This window comes from Pararge aegeria, chromosome 8, assembly GCF_905163445.1.
Source record: "Pararge aegeria chromosome 8, ilParAegt1.1, whole genome shotgun sequence".
Lineage (NCBI taxonomy): Eukaryota > Metazoa > Arthropoda > Insecta > Lepidoptera > Nymphalidae > Pararge > Pararge aegeria.
This window is the reverse complement of record NC_053187.1, coordinates 10,048,312-10,069,801: the sequence shown is the minus strand read 5'-3', so window position 1 is coordinate 10,069,801 and position 21,490 is coordinate 10,048,312. Positions and strand designations below refer to the sequence as shown.

The window sequence follows — 21,490 nt, the reverse complement described above, 5'->3', positions numbered from 1 at the left end:
GAAATTTCTCACCAGTTGTTATTCCAAATCAAATAGAAGTGAGAATACAAAAACAGATATAACTTGAACAAGAAGTTTTTTCAATAAAGTTAATCCCTTATTTTTGAGTCTTCGGGAGTGGAAATATCAAAAACTTTTATATTATACTTCTATTTTTTAACCATATCAAAAATATCAATTTTCGTGGATAAAACTGGAAAATATCTTGAAGAAATCCTTTCTTACAAAGCTTTTTTTTCTGCTTTCGGTCATTTGAGCTTTAAATTGTATGTTAGTCATTCAGGTAGGCTAGGTGCAAAGCTTTTTATAGTAATGGATAGATCAATATGATGACTAGGTGATCGCACGGCAACAGGTGCTTCCCTTTTTGCGATGGAAGGACTGCATTGCGCAATATGCTATATGATATTCATTTTTCATTATTTCTAACCGTGTTATTATTATTTATTTATAAACTGACCCGAAATGTAAGAAAGGATATTTTTATATTGGATATTCTTTGGATGTTCTTAAAATCAAGTTAGTACTCATGGGCTTCAGTATTACAAAGATCGACTAATATTAAAAGCATCATGTGATATTTTTTTAATGCGATAGTGTGTTTGTTCTTCCTTCACGCTCCAACCAAGCAACCAAGAAACTTTATTTTTGGCATAGAGTTAGTTGAAAAGACGGAGAGTAATATAGGCTACTTTTGGTCTGAGGAAAACGTTCTTAATAAAAGTGAGCGAAGAACGCGGGCAACAGCTAGCCTTTCATATGTTTAAAACGCTAAAACATTTCTATCGCTGGCTTCATGACTATTACTCTGGCGCTAGTGACGTTGACTGTGGCGTCGACGTCGCATCGCCTCACTCCTTGCACCGTGCAGGGAGGCAGGAGGCGGAACCGATCCACGCCTGCGCCCTATGACCACCGCCATATTCCCTTGTAACGTACTCTCGGTTCGTTTGCTCCGTCAATTATCTACAACGTATTGAAGAGGCGACGAAAAGCGACATCTCGCATTTGCAGTAATAGACGCTTTTAATGTTACAGTTAACTAGCTAATGCTCGCGATTTCGTCAACTTTGAATTAGGTTTTTCTATAGGATATTTTCATTTTCTAGTTCCTTTGATTTTCTAGAAAAAAATATACTATATCATCCTCTAGGATGCAGGCTTAATTTAGAATTTTTAATATTAGTTAGCTTAAGCTAATAATTACCTTGTAGGTGTAAGTTTAGATACGTTGTTTAAATGTATGGATATAACTCATCATGAAATACCACCTGGCCGTTTTCCCGAGGCAGGGATTAGTAAGAATTAAGTTATTCTATGTAATTCAGGTTAACGGGTACATATAACATACAAATATTAACATAGAACAATTTATTTTTCTTCTATGGAGATTGAACCTACGACAAGTAAATAAATAAATAAATAAAATAAATATACTACGACAATACACACATCGCCATCTAGCCCCGAAGTAACCGTAGCTTGTGTTATGGGTACTAAGATGCCTGATGAATATTTTTATGAATAACATACATAAATACTTATAAAATACATATAAACACAAACACTTTTCAGTAGTGGGAATTGAACCCACGGCCTTGGGCTCAGAAAGCAGGGTCGCTGCAAACTGCGCCAATCGGCCGTCATGTAATAAGTAATATAGAAGTATAGTATTCACGTATTTTACGCATTCAGCAGTCACGGTTACATATCATTATCATTTACAACTCATTACCGGACCCCTTCAGGCATGGGTCCCCTCTCAGACTGAGAAGACTTTAGGCCTTAGTCAACCAAGCTTGCCAAGTGTGGATTAGTAGTCTTCAAATACCTTCGCTAAGATTATAGAGAACTATAAGGCGTGCCGGTTTCACCACGATGTTTTCCCGTACCATTAAATCAAGTTATATTTAATTGCGCATATCACGGCTAAATATAATGAGTGTTAACTGTCAAATCATCGTTTACATCATCATCGGTTTACCTGCACGCAAACGCATGATGAAAAAAAGCACATGAAGTGGACGCGCTTCTTTGCTTTGTCTTTTCATATTGCAACTGTTTATTAAATATAATATTATAGAGTTATATCCAGGAGAAGTCAAGTAAAACATCATCCGAAAGAGTTGTCGGCGCGACGAGGAGTAAGCGGAATTTGTGCCATCTAAACGTGCGCATTTAAACGCAGATTGTTTTATTGATGATACTTCAGGGGAAACAAAAGTTCTAGATATTCATCTCGTTTTGTTTTAACAATACAATGGGTTACATTTAAATATCATTAATGACAAAGTTGCTTAGAAACAGTGAGCGATTTCATTGTACACAAGACAATAAATTTGAAGTTGAATTGAATAATTTTAATATAGTAAAATAAGAAGAAAAAGATTAACTACCGTGCTGATTCAAGCAGACTTGTTAGTGTTAGTAGTCACACTTAATTTTTGTTTTCAATGAAAATTATATTTTTAATTCCAACTAATTATTTGAATATTGTATTCTAATCCTTTAAATTGTGGTTTAACTATTCTTGAACATATTAGGAATATAATATAAACTTTAGTAACGGACGTAACATTAAACAATTTTTTTTGTGATATTTGTTTAACCTGAAAAATGAAATCAGGCCAATTATTGTAGGCAGGCAGGTCGCTAAATAAACGTTTGACAAACGTACTGGTAACATAAAATAACCTTATCGATTTTAAAATAGTTGTAACTCTTAATTCTGATAAAATTGAAGTTACAGTGGCAAGCAATCATCAGTCAAGAAGCCTATAAATTTTCCACTGCCGGGCAGTAGCGCTCTACGGTAGGAAGAACCATCCATGTGATCCGCTCCAAAGATAAAAGGTGGACTTTAACAACGATTATTATCACAAGCCAGTAATATAACCATGGCATTGATGACTTAACGAGTACCGCAACAACAATAATTTTCGAATTCCGTGCTCGTAAATACTGTGATTGTTTTGATAAGGCCCAACATCCGATCCTTGATCAAACATACTAATAAAAAGCTTATTTTATCCACACTAACCTATGCCCGAAGGCACTGATTATTTATTTGATCGGGATCGCTTGCTAAGATCATATCTCATCAAACCCCAACTACATACTTAAATCGAATCTTATAGATAGTCTCTCCAAAGTGAATTCATAGTCCAAAACTTTCATTAGAATTAGAATTAGTGGTGATGAAATATTCCTTTACTTAAAACCTTAAAACCGAAAGCTGGTGGGTTCGAAACGCAACTTGGTTTAGAAATAATCCAAAGAAACTTGCTGCTTTTTGATATCAAAAAAAAAACAATGTAAAAAAGGTGAACTTAGTGCTAAATATTTTCTGACTGTCAACCTCGGCTTAAAATGCGGTATATAAATTTGATAAATACGTAATAATATACCTAAGTATAACTAAGTATACCATATTATTTATAAAAAATACAAAATATTTTTATAGATCTTAAACTAAACTACATGCCCCGTATATAAATATAATACAAACTTATTTAAAAATACTTGTTAAAACAAGTACAAGACTAGGCAGTTGTAAGCAATAACTTTTAATAGCTCTGATATTAGGATAAACCCTTTAGCACTATATTATTCTACTCTTAGGTCGTGACCGCATGAATCAAGTTGACACTCGACGCGCAATTTTACGACCCGGGCGCCAACTACTCTGATAAACTATAAAGATATTGTACTACGCCAGTTTTATGTTCGTAAACATATGGTTCTGATACATAAATCTATCAGTCTATCAAGATATACCTAACTACTTTATACATGTTTTATTGCATGATTTGGAGTTATTGAACAAAGGATAAGCAAATTGGTAGCCACCGAGGAATTTGTTCCACTGATGTCGCAGAGATTTATTTACAGGCAGCGGTAATCATCAGTTCAAACGATTGACGTCCACTGCTGTACATAGGTCGTAGGGAGGGAATTCACGGTCCCGGGCTGCTTGTTTCCAGTGGCTCCCAGCAAGTCGTTTTATGTCGTCTGTACATGGAGGTCTTAAGGACCCTAAAGTCCATTGGTTCTCTGTTCCATGTGCCCCGCCCATTGTCACTTAGCACACTCGCTGAGCTATGTCGGTAACTCTAGTTCTTCAACGGATCTCTTCATTTCTAATTTTATCACCCCTTCATAGCATAGCTCTCTCCATCACCCGCTGAGTGACTCCGAGCCTACTATGAGGCCCATAGTAGGCGACCACGTTTCTGATCCGTAAGTGGTCAAGGGCAACATGCACTGTTCGAAGACTTTATTCTTCAGGCGATGATGGCTTTCGGACGAAAAGGTGTCAAAAAGTTTCCCGAACGCTGTCCGTCCGAGTTGGATTCGGCCAACGGTGCCCAACATGCGACGTTAATAAGCTGATGATAAAGATAACTATATTGTTTTAAATAAAACCTGATAAGTAGGAGCAAAATAAAGACTGTTATTTTTCGAAATAGGTTCGAATTTTCGAAATAGGATAAAATAAAGGTCAGTGTGAACCATTGTTTTACAACTCTTAAGCCTAATGTCAGTGTGTCTTCAAGACCCTATTTCATTTCCGAAGTTTTTGAGTGCGGTTTATCGCGGTTTAAATCAGGATATATCTTTTCTTAGCACTATTCCCTATAGACATGCGAATTTCAGTTATATTATTTCAGTTATAATATAACTGAAATTCAATATTTTAACCATTGTCGTTTAGTTAAAATTCCTTAGATAAATGCTTCTAGTTATTCTATCATATTGGTATAATAATAGTTAAGGTTCACCAACCCGTATCATCTCCCCAGCATGGAGGGTCAAAGCTCGGTCCGCTATAAGAAAGGAGGCCTAAAATGGTAGTTAAACTTAACGGCTAAATATAAAAAAGTACCTAACTATACTAAAACCGACTGTAAATGCTACTATTCACTAGGAAAATATTTTTACTTGTAACTTACGTACTTTGAAGTCGGATATAGGGAACGATGGAACAGGCGATCGCTTTGTTTTCCTTGTTTTTGTTTTGTTTTGTTTTTTGGCAAATTGTAAAAGATGGCTGAAAGCTAATGCACAATGGTCCTCAGTGCACAGATTTACTTAGCTAGTGACCTGGCCATATATTCCTTTTACTATTTTCCATATTCTGTACTCGTAACTATACTTTTTACGTCAGACATAAAAGAAGAAATTTCCGTCTTTCTTTTGTACATCAGTTCGACTAAGCTTTACGAGGGTCTAAAGGAAGTCGCAAATACATGTAATACTACATAGAACCTACTAACGAAACATATTACGAGGCATTGTATTTTTCCACTTCGTAGGGGATTGTTACCTTAACAACCTGATAACTAGGTAGGATTCGCCTTTCTATCCGTAACCCAACTACCTACCGATAGACTGACTTTTTACGAACGTATGTATTGATTTGTTCTCGTTAAAATCTATCATTAGTTATAGAACAAAGTCTTCAAACAAAACTTGTTAAGTGAAAGCACTAATGATATGTGGAGCGGTAAGCGTAGTGGTCAAAACCTCGATCTCACTTTCGAGGGCACCAAGTTCGACCTCCGGCACGCACCTCTAACTCGGAGTTATGTACATTTCCAATTCAAGCAATAAAATTACCTTCTTTAATGGCAAGGGCACGCATATTTAGGAAACACGCCTCAGAGTTTTCGAATGTTTTCAGAAGCTTGTTAGTCTACGCAGTGGTGGACTCCGGCCAAAACCCTACTCATTCTAATAGGAGACCCGTTTTCTGTAGTGGGTCTGTAATGGTTTGATGATAATAATGATGACTAATGATTATTATAAGGCTTTAAAATATTGTTTCTAGCTATTGGCCGCATAATCAACTATAAACCTAGGTTGCAATGGAGAGAGCTATGGTCGAAATATATTGACATAGTCATATCGAAAATGATTCAACCAAAATAACTAAAAGTCGTGTAAGGAGGCACTATTTGTCACTATCAACATGTTAATATTATATGTATATGTATGTGTATTTATGCATATATATTATATTATTACATTTATTATTTTATTTAATTATTTATGTATATTATATATATTTTTTTATATAGAATTTCAATTTTCCGTCTCTCATTGCCTTATTCCAATAGTTAAGGTAGCCTGAAAGAGATCACTTTTAGTGATAAGGCCGCCTTTTACATATAATTTATGTTAATGTAAGTGTTCCTGTGTGTGTTTACTTTATTATGCAATAAAGTTGTTTAAATTGTCAGTTAGCGGAACAAACTATTCAAAAATATTATTCCAATTTGAAAATCTGACTCCAATTTGAGTTCTACTCTACATACAATAATAATAACAATCAGCCTCCATTCAGAGATTTTCCATGTTTTATACCTATTTGTAAGGTTAAGAGACATTTCCAAGGCAATCAAAGGCTACAAGTTTATGTCATTTTTTGTTGCCTTCTAGTTTAAAAAGTAAACTTTTTATGTCAAGGAAAAAGGTCAAATGAGAGTAGAGCCTCGATATAAAAGGCTAAGAATACCCAACATAAGTAGGTTCGGATAAAATTATTCTGGTGTAAAATTGTCGTGTCTCTTTTAATAAAACTTTAAGCTAACTAGCTTTGGAAAGATCACAGACAGTTAAGCCGAGAGATGCAATAAGATACCCTTATTCGCAAAAAAATTACTTCATGGTATTAATATTAGATTTTATTTTATCTACTAAAGTGAATTGAACGTCAACTTTATTTTAATTTTTATCTTTACAATAATACCTACCTGTGCCCGCGATATGTGTACTGTATATATGTGTGTACTATGTATTGGATATTTCTGTACAATTTCTGTTGCAATTTATTTCTGTACTTATGTTATGATTAGAGCATTAAAACAATTATTAGTTTATATATTTATCTTTTTCACTCTGCCTCAGTAACTCCATCTGTTTGCCCTTTGTTGGCAAAAGCCTCCTCCAACTTTCTCCACAGTTTTCTGTTTCTAGCTGTTCTCGTCCATGTGTCACCCACCCTTGAAATTGTCTGCCCCGTTTCCTTGTAAAGTGACCTGTATGCCAGTACATTAATGTCCTGCTCCATTTATCCGGTCCTCTTACGGTATGCTCGTGACATACTACGAAACAAATATTGTTGTAAATCCCGTAGGAACCCTTTATTTTCCCGGGTTGAAATTATCCTTTGTCCGTTTCTGATATTCGAGCTAACTCTTGGCCTAATTACATTAAAATCGGTGAAGCGGTTGAACCGAAGATATTATGTTAGATGATTGGCACTTTTCATGCACAACAAATACAATTAATAGCGAAAAAATGTGAAATAAAATATAAAGTCCCAAACAATGGTCCCAAAATGGCCTACACTCAACACTTAGAACCAAAGAAATGTGGAGGAATAGACCTAGAGTGCAATTCTGTTATTTCCTCTTTATGCTAAAATCGATGACAGGATTTTGATATTACGTGTTAAGGTACCTGGAGGATTAAGAATAATACACAGGATCATTGTAATCCCGGACGACCTTGTGATATAAAAAAGTTTGGGTTTTCTTCTTCAATGGAGCAATTAATTATCCCAAGTTTTCTACTAAATTTATATTTGCAAATAAATATCAAAAGTTGGGATAAATAAATCGCGGGAAGAGCCCAGGGCATATCTAGTCAAACATATACGCTAATCAATCTTACGTGTGTAACGATTACATTGAAATTGAATGCATCTACCGATGAATGTAGCGGCAAATTTTCAAATGAGGTGTCACCACTTCTCTCCCTCGAGTCAGATTTTATATAAGACAAGTAACATTTTCATACCTACCATACCAATACCGACTTGTGCAGTCGGTATTGGTATGAAAATGTTACTCTGCTTTAAAAGTAAATATATGTTTTAATCCCACGGTTTATATTAGTTATTTCTATTTGCGTATTAGTGTAATGGATTGGGAGTTGCCACTCCAACAGTTTATTGTTATCCGTGCACCATTGAGACTTGTATAACATGTAAACATTCCCTTGTAAATCTAACTACTGATGCGCCCCCAGTTCGCCGTTATATCTGAGTTAAATACTGAACTTAAAAGGAAATCGTAATATTATCTCTGTTTTTAGATTAAATGAAGCTTTCAAATAAACTTTTACAGTTTTTACTAATGTGCCTGTTAAAAACGTGATCTCTATTTTCTTTTTCGAGGAAGGCTTTTTCAATACGTAGGTACTCTGACTAGCGCAATATGTCGTGGATTTAGGGGGGTTTTAGAAAACCTAAAAATGTGTGATATTTCGAACTTCCCAGGCAATGGAAAAGAATGACCGTTCCCTGACTTATGAATTTTAAATGAAACTGCGATATTTCGTGTAAATTAACTTAACTGGCAATAAATATCTATATGTAAACTTATAAAGTAAGATACAAAACAGGTGACTTGAAGTAACAACGTTTACGTCACATTTCACGAAACCACTTTAAACACTCAAGCATGAAACAGCTGACCAATTATTGTCAGAACAGAAAATCGTCAACTATTTCATTTGTAAATCTAATAGGAAGCATTAACATAAATTAACAATTTAAAAAATTGTCAAAATTGGTTGTGATCACTGCAATGCCTAGAATCTGCCTCTTATCCAGCACACCAGTGCACCCCACCGAAGGGGGGTCTATAATGTGATATAACAAATGATACAATTTTTATTACACTCTTGACTGAAGCTTTACGACGTACTGGCAATGTGTCGCGAGTACAGTATTTATGTCGTACCTGAAACCGGTACTTGTTTGAGAATTTAGGGGGAAGAACGAAATATTAAAGCAGCATGAGCGTGCGTATTTTCACGAATTTAGCGCTAAGCGAGACGACAACTTTCATATGATGAACGATCAGAGTTACCATTATCCATGATCAAAATACGAGTAAACGAAGGACATGGAAAGTGCGAAAAATTGACATCAATCAATAATATCCCATGGCGTGTCCTACTAATGTTACAAAACATCAAGAAAACATCGAGGGAGGTGCATTCACCCCGCCCCCACTGGTAAATATAAACAGCGCATTTTATAACTTTCTGCTGCTTCATCTTAAAAATGCAGACGGAATTTTTCCGCGTGAGAAAAATTCACTTGAGAAACGTGACGGCCGCGCGATAACGTTCTGGCCTATAATTAGATTATGCTACTTTTGCGACAAAATTGCGTAATACTCGCAGGTTTTGCACATTAAATAGCGGAACGGCATAGGGAGAGGTTTGGTCTCCTAGTTCCAATTATACTATAAAGTTATTTATTTAATAGAACTATTTTGAGGAACTGCTGATATTTGAGTTGATATGACCTACAAAAAATACCTATATAAAATATAGCGCCCCGCGGTTTTACCCGCGGCGAATAAGTCATTTGATTGCTTTGTATGTGAACGAAGGAAGATATTTGGTATAAAAAATACGAATGTTCCTGTATCACCAATGGGAATTTGATGTTTGTGCAGGATCAAATATTACTCTCTGCCCTTTCAATTAACTTTATCTCAAAAATCAAGTCGGTTGTAAGCCAAGATAGGTCGCTTAGGACAAACAAGCAAAACACAGTTGACAGAAGTCCAACAGATTCTCTATGATTTTGAAAGCACATGTGAGCATGAAATGCCTATTTTGATTCGTTTAAAGTATTTACTAGATATTATTTTTATTTATTTTATTACAAACAACAGACAGACATTGTCTTAAACTAACAAAATAGAAATTAATTATTTATAAAAGGTACCATTTTAAAGATGCCGCGTACTTTAAATTATAAATCATGAGCAGACTAATATGATGTTACAATTATTATAGTACTCGTTTTTATTACTTTGCTAAATTCCAACTTTTAATTTCAATACTTTCCGTATAATGGCTGTGATTTACAAATCGACGGATCGCTTAACTACGTTGTAGATGATATGTAGAAGAAGAGATAAGTTACCTTGAAATAAAATTACATGAAATTCAGTACACTGTTAAGAATAGCCTACAATTGAATTTTCTGTCGGTACAAAGCAATTTCTTCCAGACATCCAAAGAGAAAAAGTAGAAAGCCTGGTAACGCAGCCTGCATGCCGGTCTCGCTCGTTGGATATAGGATATGCAGCTTATGTTCGCTAGGCTGATTTAATGAGAGTTGCTGAATTACACATGTTTGAGAGTTTCTTCCTATATAACTGTGGAAGATAAATGAACTACACCATTGTGGGTCAACATAGGGCTTTTGTAGGAAGTTTCAAATTCAACGGCCTCGTGCCTTGCGTCCAGCGGTTTTCTACGAAGCATTTGATGTCACCTGTCATTCGAGTCCAGTCTATGCAGCGTTTACCGATGCAGTATCTCCATTCCAGCAACTTGAGGTCCCAGTGTCCAACGTTTCTTCGTGCTACGTGCATTTTCCTTTACTTAGAATCTTATTATTTATTCGTGATCCGTGATCCGTGATCCGTGATCCGTGATCCGTGATCCTTTATGCTTGCATGAAAAGTTTTCTTCTTCTTGTACACTTTACAATTTTACCATTATTTTAAATTGTTATATAAATACAAAAGACTACTACTTTTATTTATTTATTGTATTTTTCGATGAAAATAAACTGAAAACTCTATCATTGTGTTGAAAATCATCTTAATTAAGCAATTGAAACATTCGTTCTTTCTAATAGATTTTAATGAAAGGCTTGGTTGGTTGTACAGTCGTAGCACTTGGCCAGTGACGCCATTAAACTGAGAAAACTAAAAACACCAGAGGCCAGGAAACCTGTTTTCGTGCCCAGATTCTGATTTCGTGATTCTGTTATTGAAGCTAGAGGTATAATCTGTGTGCCATACTAATAACGCAGTCAAAAACTATGAATGTAGAGTTTTATGCACTTCTTACCGGTAAAACCTTTTATGAATATCTCGCCTATAAGTTTAATATTGTTTCATATTAAAAATTTTTATTCATTTATATTACATGTAAGAGTTAAAGTTAATATTACAACAGCACAAGGAAAATATGAGACTTCTAAGTATTTTTAGGGACCTTCGTTTTCTATAGAATCTTTAACAAAGATACAAATCCACACTTATATTATTAATGCGACTATGCAGTGACTTTCTATGTTCAATACCTTGCTAGCATATATACAATTGCATACATGTCGAGGGAATTGCTAGTTGCTAGCATTCTGAAGAAATAAAAGAAGTCTTTATTTAACCCGGGAGAATTGCCTCATCAAACAGCAAATTAAAAACTGTCGCGGGACATCTCTTATTTGGGTTATAGTTTCTTATTTGGAACGATAAAAGCCTTGTAGTTAGAGCAGCAACCTCCCTTTTGAAGGTGCTGAGTTCGATCCTGGAACGCAAATTTTAGGAGTGATATGCGTTTTTCAATTTCAACAATTACAATTTCACTTGGTTTAACGGCAAACGAAAGACATTGCGAAGAAACCTACATAACCTTTATAACGTTTCCTAAGGTGTGTGTAGTCGACTTGCTTCAAAACCCTTCTCTTTCTGACAGAAGACCCTTGACCGGTAGTTGGCTGGTAATAGTTTGATAATGATGGTTTTATTTCATAGCTCAAATCAAAGATTGACCTGATAATTCATTTAATAGGTCAAAGTATAGGCACCAATGTTAAGTATCTAGTTCACGCATTTACGACCAGTTAGTTAATCCTGTCGTTAAAGCCGGGACGTGTCCCGCTGTATGTGTGGCAGCCCTGTAGCAGGCGGGTAATGCGGGGCACACGGGCGCCGCGGTGCCGCCCGCCCGCAGGCGCGCGTGCTCCGAAAGCGCCCGAGGACTTACGATCGTTTTGCTCCGAATCGTAACGAAGTTCGACGATCGCGACCACCCTCCGTCGACGCGTGCCGGATCCAGTCGCACTGAGAACCGCCTGGGCGTTGGAACAGTCCTCCGCGTGCCCTGTGCTCGGTTATGTAACTCAATAAACTTATTTATTTATCAACTAAAAATATAACGTCAGGAACATTTGTGATAGAACATTGCATACTGTTGTTGATATCTTACTACATCTAATCCGATACATGTGAAAAAAGTGATGTGTACCTCCACCTACCGTCGCGGCAATAGACATCGGAACAGGTTTATCGTTTCGTTTAAAAATGTTGTTCCAATTCGATTCCAATTACTGATAAACCATTTACAACTGGATGGTTATCTGTAGCTCTATATTTCCATGTTACTGAAACATCACTGATAATTGTTTTGACAGGCAAACCGTAGCACGATATTGTTTAGAAAACTTGTTAACTGTAAAAATTGAATCGGAATACAATGAATATATTTTTTAATTTGCCGTCATACCGTATCGTTCTCGTTGGTGCTGTTCCAATTAAAAGAACAAATAGAACAACACAAATAGGAGTTTGGCGCAATGCAGGACGCTCGTATGAAAACGTCCATTTAGTTGCTCACCTCTCATTTCAGATCTGTAATTGCTTACTTATTAGTCTATGCGATTTCATGCCGTGAAACATTAAATTGAGTCCATTACACATTTATAGTAAAACGATAACAATATCATATGCGAATTGATTCTGAAATGGAATTACAGGCATTTAGGTCCATATTGGATATAACCCGTTGTTCGCTTTTATTATAGTAGTAAAACTTATACGTTATGTTAATCAAAATCTGTCAAAATGAGGTTGCTAAATCATCAGATAAAAGCATTTCAATTGCAATGCCGTATCTTAAAGTAGTCCATGTAATAATGGATGTCAATTGCAGCTGACATTTCAGTTAGATCAAGGTAAAGTAGGATTATCCCGTAAACAAGTGTAGTGCTTTCAGCACTTTAAACTTGTGTAGAATCAGCAAACACAAGTGCCAAACATTTGTATGATGCAAAGCTCAGCGACAATACTTGACCTAAAAGCGTACACAGAGAATTCTATCTAATCTTGAGCTTTATTTTTTGTATTGCACCTTCACCTTTAATCCAATTTGTTGCTTTATTAATAACAAATGCAACTATAGATATGGACTTACTTTCTTTGAGGTTTCTATATACGAGTATATGGATGTTACATAGCTGAAGTGATTGTATGTCTATATGTAATTTTAAATGAGTCAAACTCATTTAATACCAGTTGGTTTAAAAAAAAGTATTTGTGCCTTAGATAACCATTCTATCATAAAATACGATTGATAATAATATTTCGGCGAGGCGGTTTCAAAAAATCTTATAATTATTACACTGGGTCAAAATTAAATATTGTATTGATATACATTTGATATAACATTTTGAAAGTGAAATATAATAAATATATGAAAAATAAAATTAAATTAATACTTAATCACTGGAAATGTTTGATAAAATAATTTTTGGATATGTGGTTCCTCTTTATTAATTATATGTCGCTACTCGTAGTATCTACCTAATATATAGTCTTTTATATTTTGAGTATCATATAACAAACTATCAACCTCAAGGTTGATAGTTTGTTATATAGTGCTTTGGTATGCGTGTTTGTCGCCTAACAGCTGTAACGGCTGGACAGATTTCGATGAAAATTTTTATGTTTCCAAATTTGTATTGAATTAAACAATCAAAGTCAAATAACATATTTAATTTCAATTTGCAGTCCACATCGGCGTAGCCACTCAATGTTCCCGTCAAATCTAACGCGATTTCGAGAGATGATGACCCGAGAGATGTGATGCTTCGATAATTCCATAACAGTTGTAGAGGATAGACTACAGATTTTTCGAAAATAAAGACGAAACTCCTCAAGGGAGAATATCAATTAATAACTCGTAATCGGTAGATGCTCAAGTGCGGAGAGACGTAGTAGTCCTCTGCCTTGGTGGAATATTATATTCAGTAATTCAATAAATCTCATCTACAATGAGATATACTGTATAGGTACACCATGAAATATCATTGACTCAATAGAGAATATATGTGAATAGAAAATTATAACGGATGCCACAGAAATACAAGTAATTTAGAGTAATTAAAAATGTCTACGGAAGTAGGAAAAATATAAAAATAACTAAGATAATTAAATAAGCCAATATATATTGTCAAAGTAAGTCAATTTCGTCGCAATCATTTAAATACGTGGACGGGCTATATTGCAAAAGAAAAGCTTTAGCTTATTGCACTATTGTACAAATATATTATTTTTTATGGATGCATATATTATTTTCAAACGTTATTTGCCGCAATATAACTAGTAGGAAGAAACTATTTTCAACGCGATGCGCTTAGTTTTTTGAGTACACAATAACACAATAACGGTTAAAAATATAATATTTGTCATATATTTTTTCTTTTCATAGCTGAAATTATGCTCTTTTTCACAAAGAAATATCTAAAAATAGAGCGATAGATATGAAAAAAAAAGGCATCCCTTATATAAATATCGGGCAAACTAGCAAGACGGTAAGAAGGCATGATTTGCTGGCTGTAGAAGAATTTGTTTATCCACTGCTTGAACAACCCCATATCGTAGTTTTGAGAGAAAATTTTCAGCAGTACTAAAGTTACGAATGACAGAAGAAAACCAAAGATTTACCAACCAAATTATGGCGATGAAATTCGTTGGCGTGAGATTCGTTTCGCTTTTCTAAGAGGAACCATAAATAAAACGATTAAAACGTTGATATCAATGCTAACTATTACTACTATTCAAATAATGAGAGATTTTGTCAGGGGAAATGTTGGCTTGATATTTAGCACTATATATCATGTTATAAATTCTATGATCTGGTATTCTATACGATATTTAACGATCCCAGCGTCACGCCCTGTTATTTACTTTGCTCGGTTCAAACCAACAAACAATAAAACAAACTGTTCAGTTTTATTATTGGTAAATATTATATATTAGATTTAGCATATGGTGTATGACGTTATGACAACTCCAATATGTTGGGTATGATATGAGCGGTAATTTAGTTTCACTAAATATATTATGGTTTACAGAGCAAACCATAGCCACAAAAATAAATATTTTAACGCATTGTTATCGGATGAAACTGCATATTTTCATCCATTAACCGATTTCAAAGGTTTTATTTAATTTGCTAAGATGTAGGAAATGTACATTGTAAATTCAACATCTTCCGAGGATGATCCGGTTTTGGAACGAAAATTACGTAGAGTGTATATATTGGAAGATCTGTTTGGTATGGTGTATACAGATTGAAAAAAATATAGATTGCATCGTGCAGATGTGGTTCGCGCGGGTAAAAGCAAATTAATACAATATTAATTTGAAAGATTTTTCCATTCCCATTTTCGTTCTACAAATGGGTCCGAGAAAGTCATTTAGGGATAAATTTAAAGATGTTAAAATAATGACAGTTTACAGCCAATACATATTTGAAAATTTATCTAACGAAACATATCTCAATTTAAAAGAAAATGTGACTGCAATAATTTGAACGTTAAAAGCAAAAATAAACTTTCGGTGCAATACACTAGACTTTATAAAATAAGCAATTAATTTAAAGGAAATTTTATACAATATTACGATAAATTACCGGTAGATATCTTCGGGATGTCTCTAAAAACGTTCAAAGTTTGTATTAAGCGAAAGTTTTTGGAAAAGTCCTATTATAGTATAAAGGATTACGTAAACGATAAAAAAGCTTAGTTGTGAAATATTGCTCTAACCAGGTTGCTTCTTAAATATTTTCAAATGATAATGTGAGATGGTGAAAACAAAAAGAAAATCCGGCTAGGTTTGTTGTGGGCTTAATTTTAGACCAGGGCGCGTCTGGAACCGGCGCAGCTTTGGTCTTAAGTTTACGAATGTTGTTATCGCCATCACTAATCACTTTGTATGTAATTAACGCATCAAAAGTGCCACCTATACGCCGATTTTAATAAAGAAATATTTGAATTTGACGTATTTGAATACAGTGCATAAAATATACTTTTAGTTGTTCTAGTTTATTTTTATTATTTTATTTGATGCCTGATTTTGCTGCATAGTTTCCATTGGCGAAGGGTGTAACATCTCTTATGCCAATAACTGATTTGAATTATGAAAAAACGTTTATTTTAAGGAAGGGCTTCTTGAGTTTAATTATTATGTAAGTGATAAATGATAATAACAGCGATCGACATTTTACTGTACTCCCTGAACCGTGAAGAGGGTGTAATGGTCCGAATAACAACAGTCAGGCCCGTTTGCTTACTGACGTAGCTCAACTCGACCGTTTTAGGCCTCGCATAGGTCGTACACCAAGTTATAATATTAAACCACGAATAAAACCAAAAATTTATTGTTCTTTTTTAGATTGGTTAAAAGCCATAATATATATGAATAATTATGTTTCATTTGATATAATCTATGACAACTGGACAAAATGTGTGTGGTTATTTACCTGGCGAGTAATCCTGTAAAGTTTGGTGACGATGATTTTATTTTGTCTTTTGAGCTTGCCTTTTTCCTCGTTTCCTATCCCTTCGCATGGTTTGAGTATTTAACTACGGATCGCTTGGTCCTAGCCTGCATTCCTGAGTCGGATCAAGAATTTTTAGGTATTAGATTTTTATGTTTAAATACTCGGTAATAGCGGTGTCCATATCCAGTTTATGCAGTCGTCAGTCCCGGTTAAATTCACTAACTTGTAATAATAATCGTTAAAGCCTGGCGGGCTTGGCTAGCATTGGAGCAGTTTGGTGGGTATCCTAAGAATAATTATAACCGAAAAAATGTTTTTTTTTTTTGAGAAGCCTATTAAATATTAGATATCCATACTATTTTAATGAAATTTTTGCCTTAGTTACTCGTTATTTAAAAGCGAATTTGTTGCAACGTCCTTTTAAGATTCACCAATGAATTAAGTCTCTCCACGGAGATGCACCTTTTCAATAGTTGTAATACAACCCATCTTAAAGAAATAAATTTCGATACGTTTTTATTTTGTATTGGACACTGGACATTAGACATAATACGGAAATCCAAGTTGTTAGAGCACCCGTGCGGATAAGCTTATAATTGTAATTTACTGCGTCATCACTCATCAAGGATAATCGATCGCGCCCTAATAAATTAATAGCAACAGTAGTTAGTAAATATGTTATCGCTAAGGAAGGCGTCTTATATAATTCCAGCTTCTGTAGGCCACTCCTTTACATAGTGTTTCTATTAGTGTCTATGTTAATTAGATATAAGTACGAGGAAATTTTCGGATTGGAGGTCAGATATAGGTTTAATTAGAATACAGTAAAAACAATGCAAGGTCTTGTTTGTTAAAACGATGCAAATAGATTTCAGATTCATATAAAGGCCGTGAGCGATGCCGTCGTGATAGACCAAATGCAATGACGCTTTGTTGTGGTGCATAACGCCCTACTTCCCTTGGGACGCGCCGGCTGTTAGCGTAATTAAAACGTGACAAAACTACAAGAAATACATCAATCTCACGTTATGAATGAAATACAAAGTAGCTCAGTGGAGGAACTTATGTTGATTTTTTTGCTTAGTTTTTGATAAGTTCGTTGATTTGAATACGCAGCGGGTGTTTTGCGAAATTTATCACATTCAGATACAAAAAATTTTTTTTAAATTAATATAGGAAGGCACTCTTTTTTTCTTTAGAAGGCACTCTTGATGCGTACATACAAATATTTGCACTCTAGCGAGATAACGGAGATAACTAAATTCGTAACTTAAAACTAAGACTAAGAGAATTCAAAAGCTTGTACCCTTAGCCCGCAGAGCTTAGTACGCTCGAAATCGAGTCACTTTCGAGGATCGAAACGCTGAAATTTCAGAGCAAAGACAAACTTAACAGCATTGTATTAAAGCTCACACTTGTCCACAATTCCACAGCTAGTGCTTTTGGCAGAATGTTTTTATATTAAAAACCTGTAGTAAACAATATGCGATTCGTAAGTTATTAAACGAAGGCTGTTTTTTCTATGACTATATAATATTTCAATACTGCAAGCATGCAAATATTAACCATATAAAAAATTGTTATCGACTGAAATTTCGCACAAATTGCGTAGTGTAACCTATAGTAGAATAGGGTCAGCAGAACAGAAATAATAGCGATGGTTACGAAATCACTGTCATTCTACGTAAACCCGCCAGGCTAGAACTAGGTAGATTAGTAGCATATATGTTCTTATATATGCAAGATTATTTTTTTCGAAGCAGTGATAACTTAGTGGTTAGGACTTCGTCTTCCATTTCGGTCCGAGTTCGAATCCCAGTACAAACAACAAATTATCTAAGTTATGTGCGTTTAAAGCAATTAAAATATCACCTGCTTCAACGGTGAAGGAAAACATCGTGAGAACGAGGAAAAAACGTTTTATAAATTATATGGTTCGTCGTCGTTCCAGTCGTTATTATTTCTTGTCTAGTGTTACACCAAAACAAGAAAATCTAAAAAGTACTAAAAACATATCCCTGTACTAAATTGGCCTAGTAACCAAAAAGTAATAATTATTATTAATGAATATAAATAAAACCCCTAAACCCCGGTTTATTTAAACCAACTCATAATAGAATTATTGGAATCTCGTGGCGCTCCTAATTTGACCGATTTGCATCGTTTTATCTTTGTCCTAACGATCCTCGACTTTCCATCGCAATTATTCAGTTTGCGTCATTTAACTTTTGCGAGACCAGATTTTGTGGCCACTAATAATAAATTTTAGTTCAAACAAGGTTATCCAATAGCAACCTTATCCGTATTGGATAGAATATTGGTATATTCTATGATATATTATGAGAATCTGTATGGTGTAATTTATAATTTCTTCAATCCTTATACCCCACACCAAACAGATCTTCGGCAATGTACCCCTCTACGCACGTTTCGCTCCGACACCGGAGCATCCTCAGGAGATGTTGGATGATGATTTTATAGAAAGCGTAGATAGCTTAGTGGTTATAACTCAGCTTCCCTTTAAGGGGGGCGAGATTGATCCCCAGCACCTCTAAGTTTTCGGAGGTACCTATGTGCGTTTTTAATTTATGGAATAAAATATCTTATAATATACCAGACAAAGGACAGTAGCGTCCTTTACGCTATTGTTACTACCACCATCTACTGCGATCATCAACTTTTTGCCAGCATGAGTATGGGCATCCCCACAATTGGGAGAGGCCTTTAGTCCAGCAGCTGTCAGGACAACTCTCTCAATACCTGAGAGTTGCCCACATTGTTGTCTTCGCGTGAAATCCATAAATCCACACTCATTCAATCCAGCGTGGTGGACTACGTCCGAAACTCTTTTCATTCTTAAAAGGAACCCATGCCCTGTATTTTGCCGGTAATGGGTGATATTTAAAAATTAAAAAAAAAAATTAATATATTCCGAATAGACGATTCTTGCCGAAACTTTTGTATGGCTTATTGAAATATGATTCTCGTTTTACATTATACGAAAATATTGCTAAAAGAATTATTTTTGTGACTATTTGTGGTTTCATAATGTATGATAAAAATGTACTAGGCAGGTACTAGGTATTTTGAACTTGTGTATAATAACAACCCGATACGATATAAGGTTGATTTTTGAATACCGGGAAATATTGTAATATGGCTTTTATTGTCTACAATGTTTTGCAATGGTTTATTTTTGCTTTATCATAGTACCTTGACATCTTGTTAACGTCATTTTCAGAGAACAACCTATTTCAAATGCAGCCCCGTATTACATGGACACTCGTTATTGACGTATTTCCTGTTAAACTATTGCAAGGTTTTCTCTGTGCAAATTTTATTTTTACCTTAAGTACTTTCAAATAACTTCTCGCTGAAGGAATCTTCAACAATTATCGTTGAAATAAATAGATAATATAATAATTGTTATAGGAGTTTCATCTGTTGAGCTTTAAAGCATTTTCATTTCCTCGGACCCAATTATATAAACGATAAAATTTATCTTTGATTAGGATAGAGTGAGGATCGTTATATATGTCTAACACGTTAAATAAGTACATAATAATTTTAAAACGAGAACTTTGTTTTATAGCTTGTCACAATATTTGTTAGGAGCCTTATATTAAAATAAAACATCTGTTTGTATTGAACGTTAGTAAATCTTGCTATGATTTTTTTAATCGTAACTTCTTACTTATATTTTAAAGAGGTAGAGATATACGTGTTTTTGTTTCTGGAATTATTTTATATATTAAATATATGGCTCCAAAACGGCTGGACCGATTTTAATTAAACTTTCAGGGAATCTCCGGATTGACCTAAATGAGTTTGAGTTAAGAGAAGTTACTCTTACCTTTGAGACCTTGAGTTAAATAAAAAATTTAGTTATGTAAGTTTATTGTTTAAATAAAATAAAGTAAAGTCTAGCCCGGTGAAGCGGGCTGGGTACGCTAAATTTTAATTTATTCTACTTTAAATTTTAAAATAGAATATAAAATTGATAATTCGCAAAAATGATGAGCATATATTTCTTTAGGTTTTCTTCAGTAAAACGATCACAACCAAAGAGACAAATACCATCGTAAATAATGCTTAGTTAGCAATACCGCGGAAGTTACCGAAGTTCAGAGTACACTCAAAAATATCATATAAAACATTCAATAATGCTAAAAAAAAAAAAAATTTAACATTCAGGATAGTTTAATAATATTTTGAATAAAATAATAAGACAGCTATTGTATTTTCTAACCACTACACAAATTTTCCCATGCGAATTAATGTTAGCTAAGGAATGATATCGTAATATATTAAAATTGCATCAGATATAGGAATAATAAAAACAAGAATGACAATCCAGCTTCTTGTATAATAATTACGGACTCGGAACGCAACTTTAAAACCTACAATAGCGCGTTCGCGTCACCCCAAGCGGCCGATAGGCCGTTTGTAAAGAGGTAAAAAAGTTGTTGGAAGCTGCGATAGATGGCACCACAAGTTCATTCCGTCGCGCTATCGTTTGGTTCACTGAGAACCTATATATACTGTGTCGAGGCACCGCAACGTCAAACATCGTGAGGAAATTTTGCATTTTTTTGACAATCATACTTCTTATGAAGATATGATTCAATGACTTTAAGACTTGATAAAGTGATACTTTATCAACCGACATCGAAAAATGAGGTTTTAACTTAATATTAACTATGTAAACAACATAGTCTATAGTAGTTTTAAATAAGTGTATAAGGTAAATGATTTATAAACTGATATATTGGATATAGTTGTTAACGTATATTAGGCTATAAATGATATATATAATATTGAATGAAATCACTTAACCAGAACAGACTACTTAGACTAAAAATTAAACCAGCTTCACAGTTAAATTTAAAAATTTAATAATTTTTACCGTCATTACCTGGAAAACCCCCATATTATTAAATGAGTGTTTTGTCACACTTCAATTGACAGCACCTTTCAAATGTTAGAGCGCAAGAAAACACCGCGTATCTGCGTCGGGAACACTGACGAAAAACAACGTTAGTTCAGCTGTGTATACCTATACATTACCTTAATATTCCAATTGTCTATTTAAAGTTTCGAA

General features: G+C 34.5%; 1 protein-coding gene across 4 annotated transcripts in view; it reads left to right on the top strand.

Annotated features, from left to right (window-relative positions):
- LOC120625704 overlaps positions 1 to 21,490 on the top strand; it is a 163,947-nt gene that overhangs the window by 86,425 nt on the left and 56,032 nt on the right. The gene's annotated exons all lie outside the window — the stretch shown is intronic.